The sequence below is a fragment of the Engraulis encrasicolus genome, chromosome 3 (assembly GCF_034702125.1).
Source record: "Engraulis encrasicolus isolate BLACKSEA-1 chromosome 3, IST_EnEncr_1.0, whole genome shotgun sequence".
In the NCBI taxonomy this organism is placed as follows: domain Eukaryota; kingdom Metazoa; phylum Chordata; class Actinopteri; order Clupeiformes; family Engraulidae; genus Engraulis; species Engraulis encrasicolus.
In genome coordinates this window covers 30,774,304-30,787,045 of record NC_085859.1, presented here as the reverse complement: position 1 = coordinate 30,787,045, position 12,742 = coordinate 30,774,304, and the positions used below count along the sequence as shown (strand labels likewise).

The following is a 12,742-nucleotide window of genomic DNA, read 5'->3' as shown; positions in this document are numbered from 1 at the left end:
GGATCGATGAGCGCGCTAGTTGTCATGGGCAGGCTAGTGGTCTTGTTTACGTTCCCTCTCAGCCGATTCATTTCCTCCTCTATCCATTTTGTTGACTCCTGGAAGCGTATCTGCATCTCGGCATACTGTCGCTGCAACTCACACTCGCTCGCGCCACTTTCCCCATCGCCTTTCGCTCCACTTTGCCTCAACGTTTTAGCTGTAGCTATTAACTCCCTCACAAACAATTCTGCCGCATTTTCATCCTCACTGTCAATCACTTTGTCCACAGTCTCGTTTATGTTACGGATCAACGCATGTCTCTTTGATGTGTCTGACGGGACTTTAGCTTGGGTACAGACCTGTTTTAGCTGCTCCAAAGTTAGCGGGCACAGTAGCTCTGTTAGCTGGTCTTTTAGCTTCTCCAGATCCATCTCGTACGTTCAAACTTTTTCCTCAGACAACTTTCTTCATACCGTTGTTCCGTTCCACGTTTGGGCGCCAAATTTTGTTGCACACTTAAATGAATGAATGTCCTCAAGTGTGTGTTGAGTTTTCGATGGGTTCTTTGCGGTTTATTTACATATCTTCCTCAGGACAAAACATACAGCTCACAGCATAACCGCTGCCTTCAGAATCACAACACAACTGTCACTTCTCAGTTTCGTTCATCTCGCGTGACCTTAGTCACTGGCTACAGAACTCATAGCTGGTCCTATGATGCCATCTAGTGGCGAAAACGTGCAACAGCACGATTAAAGCAAAACACAACTTCTGACAGGACAACAAAAAGACAGAGAATGAGAATAAGGGAATAATAAGGGAATAACAAAAAGTCAAAAATGGGGGGTCCACCACACTGGCCTCTTTTCTGCAACACAGTATAGGCCTACATTGTGCATTTCTCAACACTTCTTGTATTTGGTCCTAGAGTATTCTCTAAGTGGTGAATGAACACTGCATTGTTTATGTAGTCTATGAACAGTAGGCCTAGGAGTTATTTCTTTCCACACACCATATCTGGCAGTCAGTCTGGCATACCTTGACTTTTTCGAGCATGAACAAGACTGTAAATGTATGTTGTTTTGCATTTTTGTATGTTTTTTTGCTAATCTGACAGGCTTATGCTGGTCTTGAGGCTGGTGCTACATTTAGGAGATATCTTCTTGCAAGTTCTACTTATTTTAAGAAGGTGCCAAAATACTTTTGGAGATGTTACCCATTCAAGCCCAAAGGTATTGCTAAACATAGTACAAGTGGAGTGCATGGGGTGCATGGTTGGCTATCCTGCCTCCCAGTGTATGTGTTTTAATTAGCATATTATTAAAATTGAAGTACAATTTACATGGGATTGGCCTACATACCTGGAGCATGGTCCCCACAACATGGCAGTTGACAAGTATGGTCCTGAGAGGTTCTTGTGAAAGAAGATGAGGGCGCTGAAATATCCATGTTTAGAATTTTGGCCCAAGTTACCCATCTTTCTTGATTCAGCCCTTAAAGTGCATCCAACAATGAGAAAAAGCATACAGTTTAGTTGGAAATGGTGAAAAAAAAATATCAGAGGTCTATCACATATGAAAATATAAACTATGGATGTGTAGGTTAAAAAAAATCACAAGTAGAATTTGCCCCACCAGATTCTACCGATACCTCGTCTGGCCCGTGTGGACAACCATGCTCATTAGAGTAGGCCTAGCATACACATAGGACATAATGCAAGTGTGCCACAATCATGCCAGATGTTGTCACAGACAAAAAAGAAATAAGGATCGCATAGCAGCATAGCACTGTATGCAGGATTATGATCTTTGCCATTTAACAAGAGAGATGGATAGCACTGAGACTCCTTCATGCATGGCGTATCCAGTAGGACAAGGACAAGATAATAGACCAAGCTCCTGATTCTGTGAAACAAAATATTGTATCAGTTTGGAAGATATACCAGCGTTTTCTAACAAATACAGCTGATTCTGCTCATATTCTGCTGGTTTTATGTGAAATTCAGCGTGGTATTCGCCAATGTGGTACGAGACATGTAGCTTAAACGGCATGTACAACCTTTTGCCTCTGGGCTGACATGCAATCTAAATTACTCACCTCAAACAGTGACATATTATCAGAGGACAAGTACATTTACAGACAGTGACAAACTGTATCTGCCGGATTCTTGTGTCATGCTTCACACTCCCATATAGGTACCGTGGGGTTGTTGCCTGCCTGACATAGCAAAGGCTTTCTGCTGATGTAACAGCGTTTATTTGAAAGGAATTGAAGCATTGCATTGGCCTTGTGATTGGTCGAAATCACTGGCCCTATACTGAAAGAGACATACTGTACACAGCTCAGACTCCCTGTCGTATCGGTGTAATGGGTAACTTGATGGGTATTTCTCTCCCTCTCTCTCTCTCTCTCTCTCTCTCTCTCTCTCTCTCTCTCTCTCTCTCTCTCTCTCTCTCTCTCTCTCTCTCTCACACACACACACACACACACACACACACACACACACACACACACACACACACACACACACACACACACACTTCAAAAATGTATAGCAGTGGAAGTATATCGTTTGATCTCTGAGAGCTGTCATCTTCACAGAGTCCTGTTATCCTTTTCCTGATATAGTGTTTGCAATAAAATGTGTTGTTTTGAATTTTAATATCAGTGATGACGTTAACTTTACTGTGCTCATAAATGTTTGATGATGGGTCAGTCAACTGGTAATGGAATACCAGACCTTAGCAGGTGTGTGTATTCACTCTTTGTGTGTCCTTTATTGGGGATTTTCTTAGTTGTTCCTGTTATACAAATATGATGACATCAACCTGTTTTGAAGCATTCACCCTCCTCTGCAATGCAGATTGTTGGATGCCTTTAGCAAATGAATACCCGCTTCCGTTTAAACATTATTGATTTGGCTGTTGAATCGTGTTTTCTCATTACAGATAATAAGCAAGAACAGGTGCTTTGTTTTCAAAAGAAAGGCCAAAAAATGTAGGAGCCTTCCAGTCTTGTGTGAACTGAACTCGAAAGTGAAAGTGATGCCCTCTCTTCTTCTTGTTGTGCTCCTATTAGGGTTTTCTCCCCATCATCCTCCCTGAGCTAACTAGGCACTTGTGCATGGTGAAGAAAAAGCTCCTCCATGCCATAATGCCAAGAGAAAAGGATGCCCTTGAGGTCACAAAACCTGATGTATTCATCCCATTTAATCTGTTTGAAGCCGAACCAATTATTTTTTAAGAGCCACTCTTCCATACAGTCCCTGAAAAACAGGTCTTAGACGCCCGTGTTGTGGTGATGCATAGCTGTTGGAAGATTACCACAGGGAAATTGCATTGCGAAAGAACTCCTTATAGTTCATGATTCAATCTTTATCTCAGCACATCCTCATAACAGATAATCCCCGTCAAGTATTTAAGTGGGACATTGTTTTTGTTTAATAAATAAATTAGAACTGGGACTCAATAAAAATAAAAATTAATCTATAGGCTTTGAAATTAATTAATCGAATTAATCGCATTTTAATCGCATTTAAATATCTGACTTGAGAACAGTAAGAAGTATTTTTTTTTCACATGGATTTTGAATAATGATAATAAATAAGCTTAATCTAAAAATGTTGTTTATTTTTAAAAGAAGAGAAAACTCTTCTCAGTTTCAGCAGGCTGTTTACCATCAGGCATAATATTGCCATCCACTGGTCTAATCCAGAACTATCATAGCTATATTATAGTGCGATTAAAATTAGTAAAAAAATTTAATCGCGTTAATTTTTGTGTAATTAATTAATCGAAATGAATCCAGCCCTAAAATAAATAAATGAAAACAAAGCAAAACAAGGGAAAGTGAACATAAATAAAGAATTTTAAGGGCGTATCACCTTGCGTACTCCGCTATGCTCTGCTGGGCCATATTTCAGAATGCAATCAGTAAAGCAAACGGGGTGGAACATTTTCATGTGTTTTGTTTCTTTCTTTCCCCTCCATTTTTTTGTGAAATAGAAGCCCACAACTGGTGCTGTGGTCCACTTGGCTTGTACCCTGAGTTATGTGCTTTTTACTTTGACTGTCATTCATATACAAAATCTCTATTGCAGGTTCTCCCAGGGGGTTAAATAAATACACAAAAATAGGAAATGCATTACTTTTCTGCATTAAAGTATTCATACTGTGTTTGGGTGGTGGGGATTGCTCCAGGTCAACTGGAAAGAGAGCCGACCTGATTAAAATGCTTTGGCCTATGGACTCCGCGTGCCTATGTTGATGCCATCAGAGTCCTAGGTGGACATTTTTCCCAACACCCGGGGAAGCATAAAACACACAATATGAGGATTCCTTGATGGAGCAGAGCAGGGAAAGACTATTACAGTACTCACTCCCAAATGGTTGCTCTCATGCTAGCAAACCTACTGCCACGAATTCAGCCTCCTTTTGCTGTTTTTTCCTCATCCCATGTTCAAATCAGTACAACAAAACAACAAATAATGTTCTGTAGTTTGAAATTTTGAGCCAATGGAACCATTTTCCCTTTTCACACTGGTAGTGTTGGGAGCTCTTGGGAAAAAGAAGCAGATTTTACATTTGCCTGTTTTTGTTAATCATGGCTTTTTCAAGTCGGTTTAACACATAGTTTGAAAGTAAGGTGTATTTCATCTGACAAATATTCCTTCACCGTGGTGAAATTGTTAGCTATGATGATGTGTTCCAGGGAAACTATTGAGAACAGCTTTGCAAGAATATAAAACTAAAATGCATTCAGCAATTATTGCACATATGTTGCTGGAGCAAACGTGGTGTCAGGGGCGCCGCTAAAAATGTGGGGCCCCATGAAAGATTCAAATTTTGGGCCCCCAAAGTGACAAATTATGTTATCAGCATCCTTCTAGGGGCCCTGTCAGTGCTGTCGGGCCCTTAAAATTTGCAATACCTTCCCCCCCCTCACGGCACCCATGCGTGGTGTTACCTATCCCAAGGTTTCATTGACTCCATTGAGTTCATAAAGTTCAGAACAGTTTCAAAGCGAACGGCAGTTAAATTTAGACACGTCTTAGTGTTTGCTGAAGACGACGTCGACGAGACCATGATAACCCCAGAGGAGCATACAGATAAGTGTACACAGACATATGGAGAAAGCCAGGTGACCTTTCCAGCAGATTGTCACATGGGCTCACGGCATGAGGGCAATGCTTGATAGCTGAACTTGGAACTCTGGGGGAGATAGCTTTTAAAATGTCACTCGCCATGACACTTACAGTTTCTACATTAAATAATACTGATATTTTAAAAATCCATAATCTTTTGTTCAGTGGCATAATCTCATGATATGTTGTGTGTGTGGCTGGAGTTATTGCGGGTGTTTTACTGATAAAACATTTCTGTCTTGAGATTGATTCATCATGGATAGGGTGCTGGGAAAACCAAAAATCCAAAAAATGCTGCCTTGAATTGCAGATCTGACACGAAGTGTGATTTTAAACACCATGCATACAGCAAACCTCCAAACACTCATTTGCTTTTGCAACTGAGGTCAGGGCTGTTTGTTGCTACTCCCTTTTTGCAATGAAAATGGGTTGTGTCAAAACTGTGCTTTTACCTTGAACGTCAAAAAATGTGAATACTGTAGACTCCCTGCTGCTGCTACGATGTGTGTGCAAAGTATGGCCGACAAAACGTGTTTCATTAACTATGGCTTAGTTGAAAGGGCAATTACATTGCATTCATGGGGAGCGTACCTATGTTCCCCGGGTCCTATGTTCTCCAGGTCCTATGTTCCCCTGTCTTTGTATGGGAGTGGGGAACATAGGACCCTTTTTCTAAGAAAGGGTTCTATGTTCCCTACATTGTATGTTTCCAAGTTTTCAAATTGTGCCCTTCCCAAAACCATCCCTAAACCTAACCTGTCAGAAATGCAATGTTTCTGAGTTGTAAATGTGTGCCCTGACCAAAACTATCCCTAAACCTAACCTGTCAGAGGTGCAACAACATCCTGCGCTTTGCCATGCGGCAGCAGTCTACTTGGAAGCAGTGGGGAACATAGAACCCTTTTTTGAAAAAAAGGGTCCTATGTTCCCTGGTAGAGGGGAACATAGGACCTGGGGAACATAGGGATGATCCCACTACATTGGCAACCCAGGTTCGATTCCGGGCCGAGTCATTTCCAGATCCTTCCCTGTCTCTCTCTCCCCACTCATTTCCTGTCTCTCTTCTGTCCTTAAAAAAGGCACAAAAGCCCTAAGAAAAGTGTCACTGTTGCTGTAGAACACTCTCAAGGATTCCAGATGATTCTCAGGCCTTTGTGCAAGTTAGCTACACTCATCAGAATCCAGTCAAAGTCTTAGAGAAAGTTGTATGTTTGCATGCCAAGGTTATGAAAAGGGGGCTGGGGGTATTTTATTCCTGTTAAGCAAGCAAGCCTTGGACACACGGTGGCGTTGTTTTGCCTCCAACACAAGCCTGCAAATCTCTTGGCCCCTGTTCCCTACCTGAGGATCTGTTGACCCTGAAGCACGTGTTGACAAGTGGCCCCTGACAATTCCAGTCAGACATGCAAACGACTCCACTCATAGACTTGCAGAGCATTTATCTAAATTGCTTATTGCTTGAGGTGCCTATTTGTTCGCCAGTTATGCCTGGGCATGCATTTTGAAAAAACAAACAAATATTGCCAAGGGGTGTGGGGGTGCTGGTGGTGACAACGGTGGTGGTGGGGAATGGGGGGTAAACTTGACTGCACGCTGACAATTGCATTAAATGAAGACATTTGTCACTCCTGAGCAGTTCATTTCCTGATGAGATGCTTGGCGATGCATGTAACCTCTCCATGCGGACTGCCGTGTTTTGAGTGGAGTCGAGTCAAGTCGGCCCCTTCGCTCCAGCTCTCTCCAATCTGTCAACAGCACACCGCTGCTCAGCCATCCTACCAGCATGTCGCCTCAAATCACCTGTTGGGAGACGCTCGATTGGAGCAGATGTGCTTGTCATGTGCCGAGCATCCAAGCAGCCAACCCCACTGGCAATGTAGACAAAGACATACTGCTTTTCCTCTTTCCCTCCCCTCTCCCCCAACTTCAGGGTCGTTTCAAGGCATTTGGAGGTGCTCAGCAAAGAGGGACTTGGGGGGGCCCTTATTTCTTCAAACTGTTGGGCAGGGTTCACCTCAAGAGAAGTTTTGATGGCAGTATCATTGCACGTTTTGGTTATTGAATTTAGGGAGGCTTTGCCTCACTCACAAAGTTTCCATCCCTGTTATTTGAATAAAAAGTACATGACCAGTCATTACGAGAGGGCCCCCTTTCACATGGGAGCCCAAGGCAATTATCTATTGTTTGCTTGCTCACATGGGGGGGGGGTGTCTAGGGTTTGCCACAGATGATTGGCTTCCTTGGCCGTTTAAAGGTGGGATAGGAGATGTTTTTCTGGCACATTTTTTACCATATCATCTGAAAAACTCCTCATGACGCCATAGCACCCATTGAAATAGAGTGTTTGAAAAAAAAAACGAAATCTTTTGGTCCAGTGTAGAGGGCGTAGTCAGAAGAAAACGGCAACCAATAGAAGTAATACTCATCATCACTTCTATTGGTTTCTGACACGTCCATCAACTGCCAGCACTCACCCCTCCTCCCTGCGCGTTCACCGACTCGTGAACTTTACCGACCCCGCCCCCATCATTCATGCACACGCGACAAGGCTCATCATCAGTCATCACTCGGCTAGTAGCAAGGTAACGAGAGTTAGCAGCATTCTGAGCTACTTGGAAACTTTGGTGGCTTTTGCAGAGCTACAGGAATAACTTTGGCTTTTGGAACACTGGACTAACCATGTCAGGATAACATACTCCCTTGGATTATAGTCATCGGACTCGCAAGACCAGACTCCAACACGGGCTGAAATGGGGCCTGACACTCTTGGACACAGATGTCGGCTACGGCCGCGGCTTCAAATACGCTTTGGTGACCATATTTCTAATCGAGAGGTGAGGTAATATATTTGTCTGTATAATATTTTGTGAATTGGTTTAGGACACAGTGGTGTCTTTTTTTAAGCAAGTATCCATTGAGAGGGGTCAGAGGATTAGCTCAAGCTCCAACATATCTAGCTGCTACCTTGCTTAACATAGCTGCTACCTCAATCGCTTTATTTTTGTGTGTTTTCCCCCCTGTGGCATTTATTCTGTGCACATGAACACGTTTTCAGAATTGCTCTGTGTAACTCAGACGGTTACTCTTGTGTGTTTTGCTACTAGTTGTGCGAACGAGCCAGACAAACCAGCTGGGAGGACGGAAGCACCCCTTCTCCATCCGCGTTCAGTAACTGAATACGGATTCACCCCGTAGTAAGTAACCTGCCATGTTTACGCACACATTACTTTGACCAGCAAAGCCCATGTCTTTCTAGTGGTTTACAAAAATATATCGTTTGCATGTTTTGCTTTGGTACGTCTCTGTTGTATGACGCTGGTAATAGTAGCAAGCACAAGCACAAGCACAACCTGTTCGCCGCTCCAGCATTGCAAAATAGATTGCCTTGGGTTTTCAAATGTTTACATGATTGTGAGTGTAATGTTGTTAACTCGCTGATGTCGTTTTTGAGAAGACAGTAGTTTTGCATTTGATAAATACCACCTAATGACCATGACGGCTACACGGCAGATCTTTATTGTGATGGCTACACTGAATGATCACATGGAGATGCCGGTACATTATTTGTTTTACCCTGGTTATATTGAAATGTTCTGCTTTGTCCATTCCAAGGTTGTGGTGTTTTCCATAGCTGTTCCTTGCTCCTGTATCACAACATATCAAGGCTGCCAAGTAAATGAAGAATGAATCACCGCACACTGGTAGTTTATTTTATTCATGTTTGTGGGTGTAATTTCGTCCAGTTGCAGATACTACTATCCTTTTTGGAATGATCTGCCTTTGAAAAACAATCTGACAAAAGCGAACAGATCCTGTAGTTGTAATTGATACACTAGACTAAATTATCATATTCCTATGTGTGCGCGCGCACGCGCCAAGTTTTCAATTCAACACACTGGGACACTTTTCAGTCTTCGAGGTTGCTGGAATCAACACAGACTACCTCCATGCACCTTATCAGAATACTTTGCATGTTTTTTGTATACTTGTCCCCTTTGTGTATTGCTGCTAATATTTATCTTTCTAGGTTCTGTTGGTTGCATGCAGATTGTGCCAGATGATTTATCTGTCTATGGTCTAAGCATGGGCTCTGTGCTAATATGCAATTTGTGCTCTTTTTTCCCTCAGGTCAACAGCAGACAGGGTCCTTCCACAACCACATACTTATGCCAGTAAAAGCTACAGCTTTTCTCCTCCGATCCAAGAAGCCTGGACTGCAGTCACCATCTCAACACACCAACCAAGAGAAAGGCGGATGGCTCAATTCAGTATGTAGTTCTGCAAATATTCTCAAAGGTCTTCACAGCCCCCCATGGTGCTGAATGCATTTACATTTATTTGTGTAAGGTAAAAACAATGCTGATTACAGAACATAACTTGGGCCTTGAATGAAATTTGAGGTAGCAGCCAGCCATCACCTGATGGTGAGAGGTGGTCCTAAGATCAGAGAGAAGCAGGTTGAAATCCCATCCTTACCTCTCCCTACCTACACCTCCATCCACAGCTGAAGTACACTTGAGCAAGGCACACAAGTCCACTTTGGTCCTGGGACTGTAGCCAACACCCTGTAAAACCCTGCTGTGTAATTTGATGTAATGAAGCCCTAATATAGTCTAACATATTGCTTGTTTCAGATATGGAAAATTGCACAATAAAAGTTCCAGGACATGAAGGCTGCATACTGTGAACGTCAACCTTCAGGGCACCGTCCTGCGCAGAAGACTTTCTACCCTAAGAGGGATGGCTGACCGCAGACACTCACAACCAGGTGAGCCCAGATAAAGGAGTTATTTTTGTTGTCCCTGCCCCAACAACCCAGGTTACTTGCATTTAAAATGTCACTGGAGCTACTGTCAGATATGTGATTTCTAATTCTGTTTATCTTTTTTACAGCACAGACGCCTCCAACCTCAGACTAGGCCCTTCACAGTTGCTGCACTTACCCACCTTCCCAGAGTTTTTGTGTGGTAATGACAACTGTAAATATAGTATAAAGTAATGTATCTAGTGTCATGTGTAATACATTGTTTAAATTGTCCATACATTTCAATGACAATAAATATTGGTGGACACAATTTGACACTGTGGCTTTTTTTTAATTCATTCTCTGACTAAAAATGCATGGTTACATAATTTATATATTCCACAAAACCACAATCAGAAGATTATTTGACAGGTTGCATTTATTTTCTATGTATGAAAAAAAAACAATGGTAACAAGACAAACGTGGTTCCAAACCAAAAAGGTGAGATGTATAAATGTACAGATGAATGCTCCTACAGATAATGAAAAATAATAAAACTCTGCACACTGCCGATTTGTGTGTTTTATACCGTACTCTGTATAAACCTTTTATATTGCTCTAGTGGAGCAGGGTAACCCTGGCTTATCCTGGGTATTGTACTGTGTATTACAACGTCAGCCCTGTTCAAGTGCCCCATACTGTCTGTAGGCTGCATGCCTGAAGAGACCGTTTGTCTCACCTGGTCCTACATCAGCCCAAAGTCTTCCATCAAAACTGAGAACACCACAGCATTTCCTTTCAATGTTCATGGGCATCTCCTTACAGATTGCGCAGAGGCGCCAGGTTGGTTGTGCTACTGGGCTGTGACTGAGGACCAGATGTGCCAGGTCGAACATCAAACTGGGGTCACGGGTCAGGGCACGCTGCAGTAACCGATGGGATTGCTTCAAATTCAATGATTGAATCAAGGCCTGCAAAGCAATAAATACATTTTATGTAGTGCATTTTCTATTTGATGATGGGGACTAAATAACTCTATTGACAATAAGACCAATATGGACATAAGCAATCATTATTGTGTATATAAATAAAGATGCCAATTGTATGCATACAACGTTTTCAGACAATTTCTTACAAACTGATGTTGTGCCAGGGGTTACACAGATGTATGAAGTAGATGGGCTTTTATGGATGTACTTGAACTACCACTGGTGTTGTGTACCTACAACCATGTAATATCACACTACTACTCATAGGAGTAGAAATATTGTAAATGGTTATCACAACAGGTGTACTCGTGTAGCCTACTCGTGTTGCGATATAGAGTACATCTGTTGTGATAACATCCATTACAATACACATCTGGAGGAATACAGCAGGACATAATGTTATTGTGGGATGAATGTACATTCTTACAGTTAGCAGGGCGTCAATTCTGTTGGAGTCTCCCTAATCAATACCCCCGACCTCTGCTGCGTCTATCTTCCTCCTCCTCCATCTCTGGCCATCGGTCCTACTGGGCTGTTAGGTCGTGTGATGGGCCAGGAAAGTCAGAGCTGGAGCTCTCGTGGTCGTGGAAGGTCTAAAGCATATGAAAATATCGTCAGCCAAAACAATTTCATTAGCGTTGATCAGTTCGGTTGTTTTTCTTTACTCCCTCTGTCCCTGTGTCTGCGCGTGCGACAACCCAAGTGAATTCTGAAGTCATAGCCTAAAACACTACGGATTGTGGTGTCGGGTATATATAAATACAGTAGTAAAATGTATACTGCTGTACACATCTGTCAAAATAAATCCATGTGTCAGTACTGTAGCTACTGGCTAGAACTACCGTCTAGGGATGACGGTATAGCATCTGTCATCAGTGTTAGGAAGTTAGAATGAGATATCTAAGTAACACGTATCAAGTCAAGTTCAATAACTAATCTAGTATACATCTACTGTCATCAATATTTCTTGAAATGGCAACCATGACGGCCTGTGCGTTTATTGTGATGTTGAACATTCTTACCTTAGCCGGAGACAGTGCCATGGCTGGAAGTTAGCTTGGCTAATCGATTTGTCGAGGCTTCTTGCCCGCCCCCGCCTCGTGAGCTCTCGTGGGTTCCCGGGATAATCCGAACACTTGACAGACTGCATGCGCGTTCATGTGTTTTGAAGGCGTGGCTTTGATGGGAGGGCTGAAGGGAGAGGCGGGCTGTGTATTTTCAAAAATATAGCTCACAGGAACCGTTTTTCAAAGATCTCCAACCCTACCTTTAACCCATTTTGTCCTAAGACATTTTTGCCTATTCCATCCTAATATCTCAGCCTCCGAAGCACATATAAACATGAAATGAGTTACATTTAAAAGCAATGACCCTCGTCTTGCCTTAGTATGTGTTCATTCAGCTCTAACTTACCCACATTTTTAATAAAACAGCTCAAATCCCAAGAATCTGAATGCAGCGTATACAGTATGTGTCAGGACACAATGGGTTAACATATCACAACATATATTGTGCATTCCATTTGATTGTACCGCACAAAACAAAGCTGATGAAAGAGAAGAACATTTTAAACATTCACATGACACAGGAGTTGCTGGTGAGGAGGAGGAGGTTAGCGGTTAGCATTCGCCTAAGGGGTGTGCGAAGGTGGGCTCACGCTCTTTGTGATGGAAATGTTTTCCCTTGTTCTTCAAAAAGAAATTAGCTACTTGACAAAAATAGGTATTTGGTTTTTTTTTTCATTTTTAAGACTCAGGATGATTTGAATTCTGTGGAACAAAATGGCCTCGTTTAAACTGATATGGCTGCATCAGAGCAGAGAGAGAGAGAGTCGTGCGACGGATGCACAATGAAACAGCAGGTGTTACAAAATTATAGTGCAT

The 12,742-nt window shown here is 42.4% G+C and overlaps 1 long non-coding RNA gene across 3 annotated transcripts; it reads left to right on the top strand.

Annotated features, from left to right (window-relative positions):
• Positions 1-7,745: 7,745 nt before the first annotated feature.
• On the top strand, positions 7,746-10,170 carry LOC134445340 (uncharacterized). 3 transcript variants are annotated; one of them, XR_010034230.1, is made up of 5 exons: positions 7,746-7,959; positions 8,230-8,319; positions 8,738-9,393; positions 9,760-9,893; positions 10,019-10,170. It is a non-coding gene; the product is annotated as an uncharacterized LOC134445340 (long non-coding RNA). The 3 variants fall into 3 exon arrangements; XR_010034229.1 differs by having other exon boundaries at positions 7,746-8,319; positions 8,738-8,826; positions 9,254-9,393; XR_010034228.1 differs by having other exon boundaries at positions 7,746-8,319.
• The last annotated feature ends 2,572 nt before the right edge of the window (positions 10,171-12,742 follow it).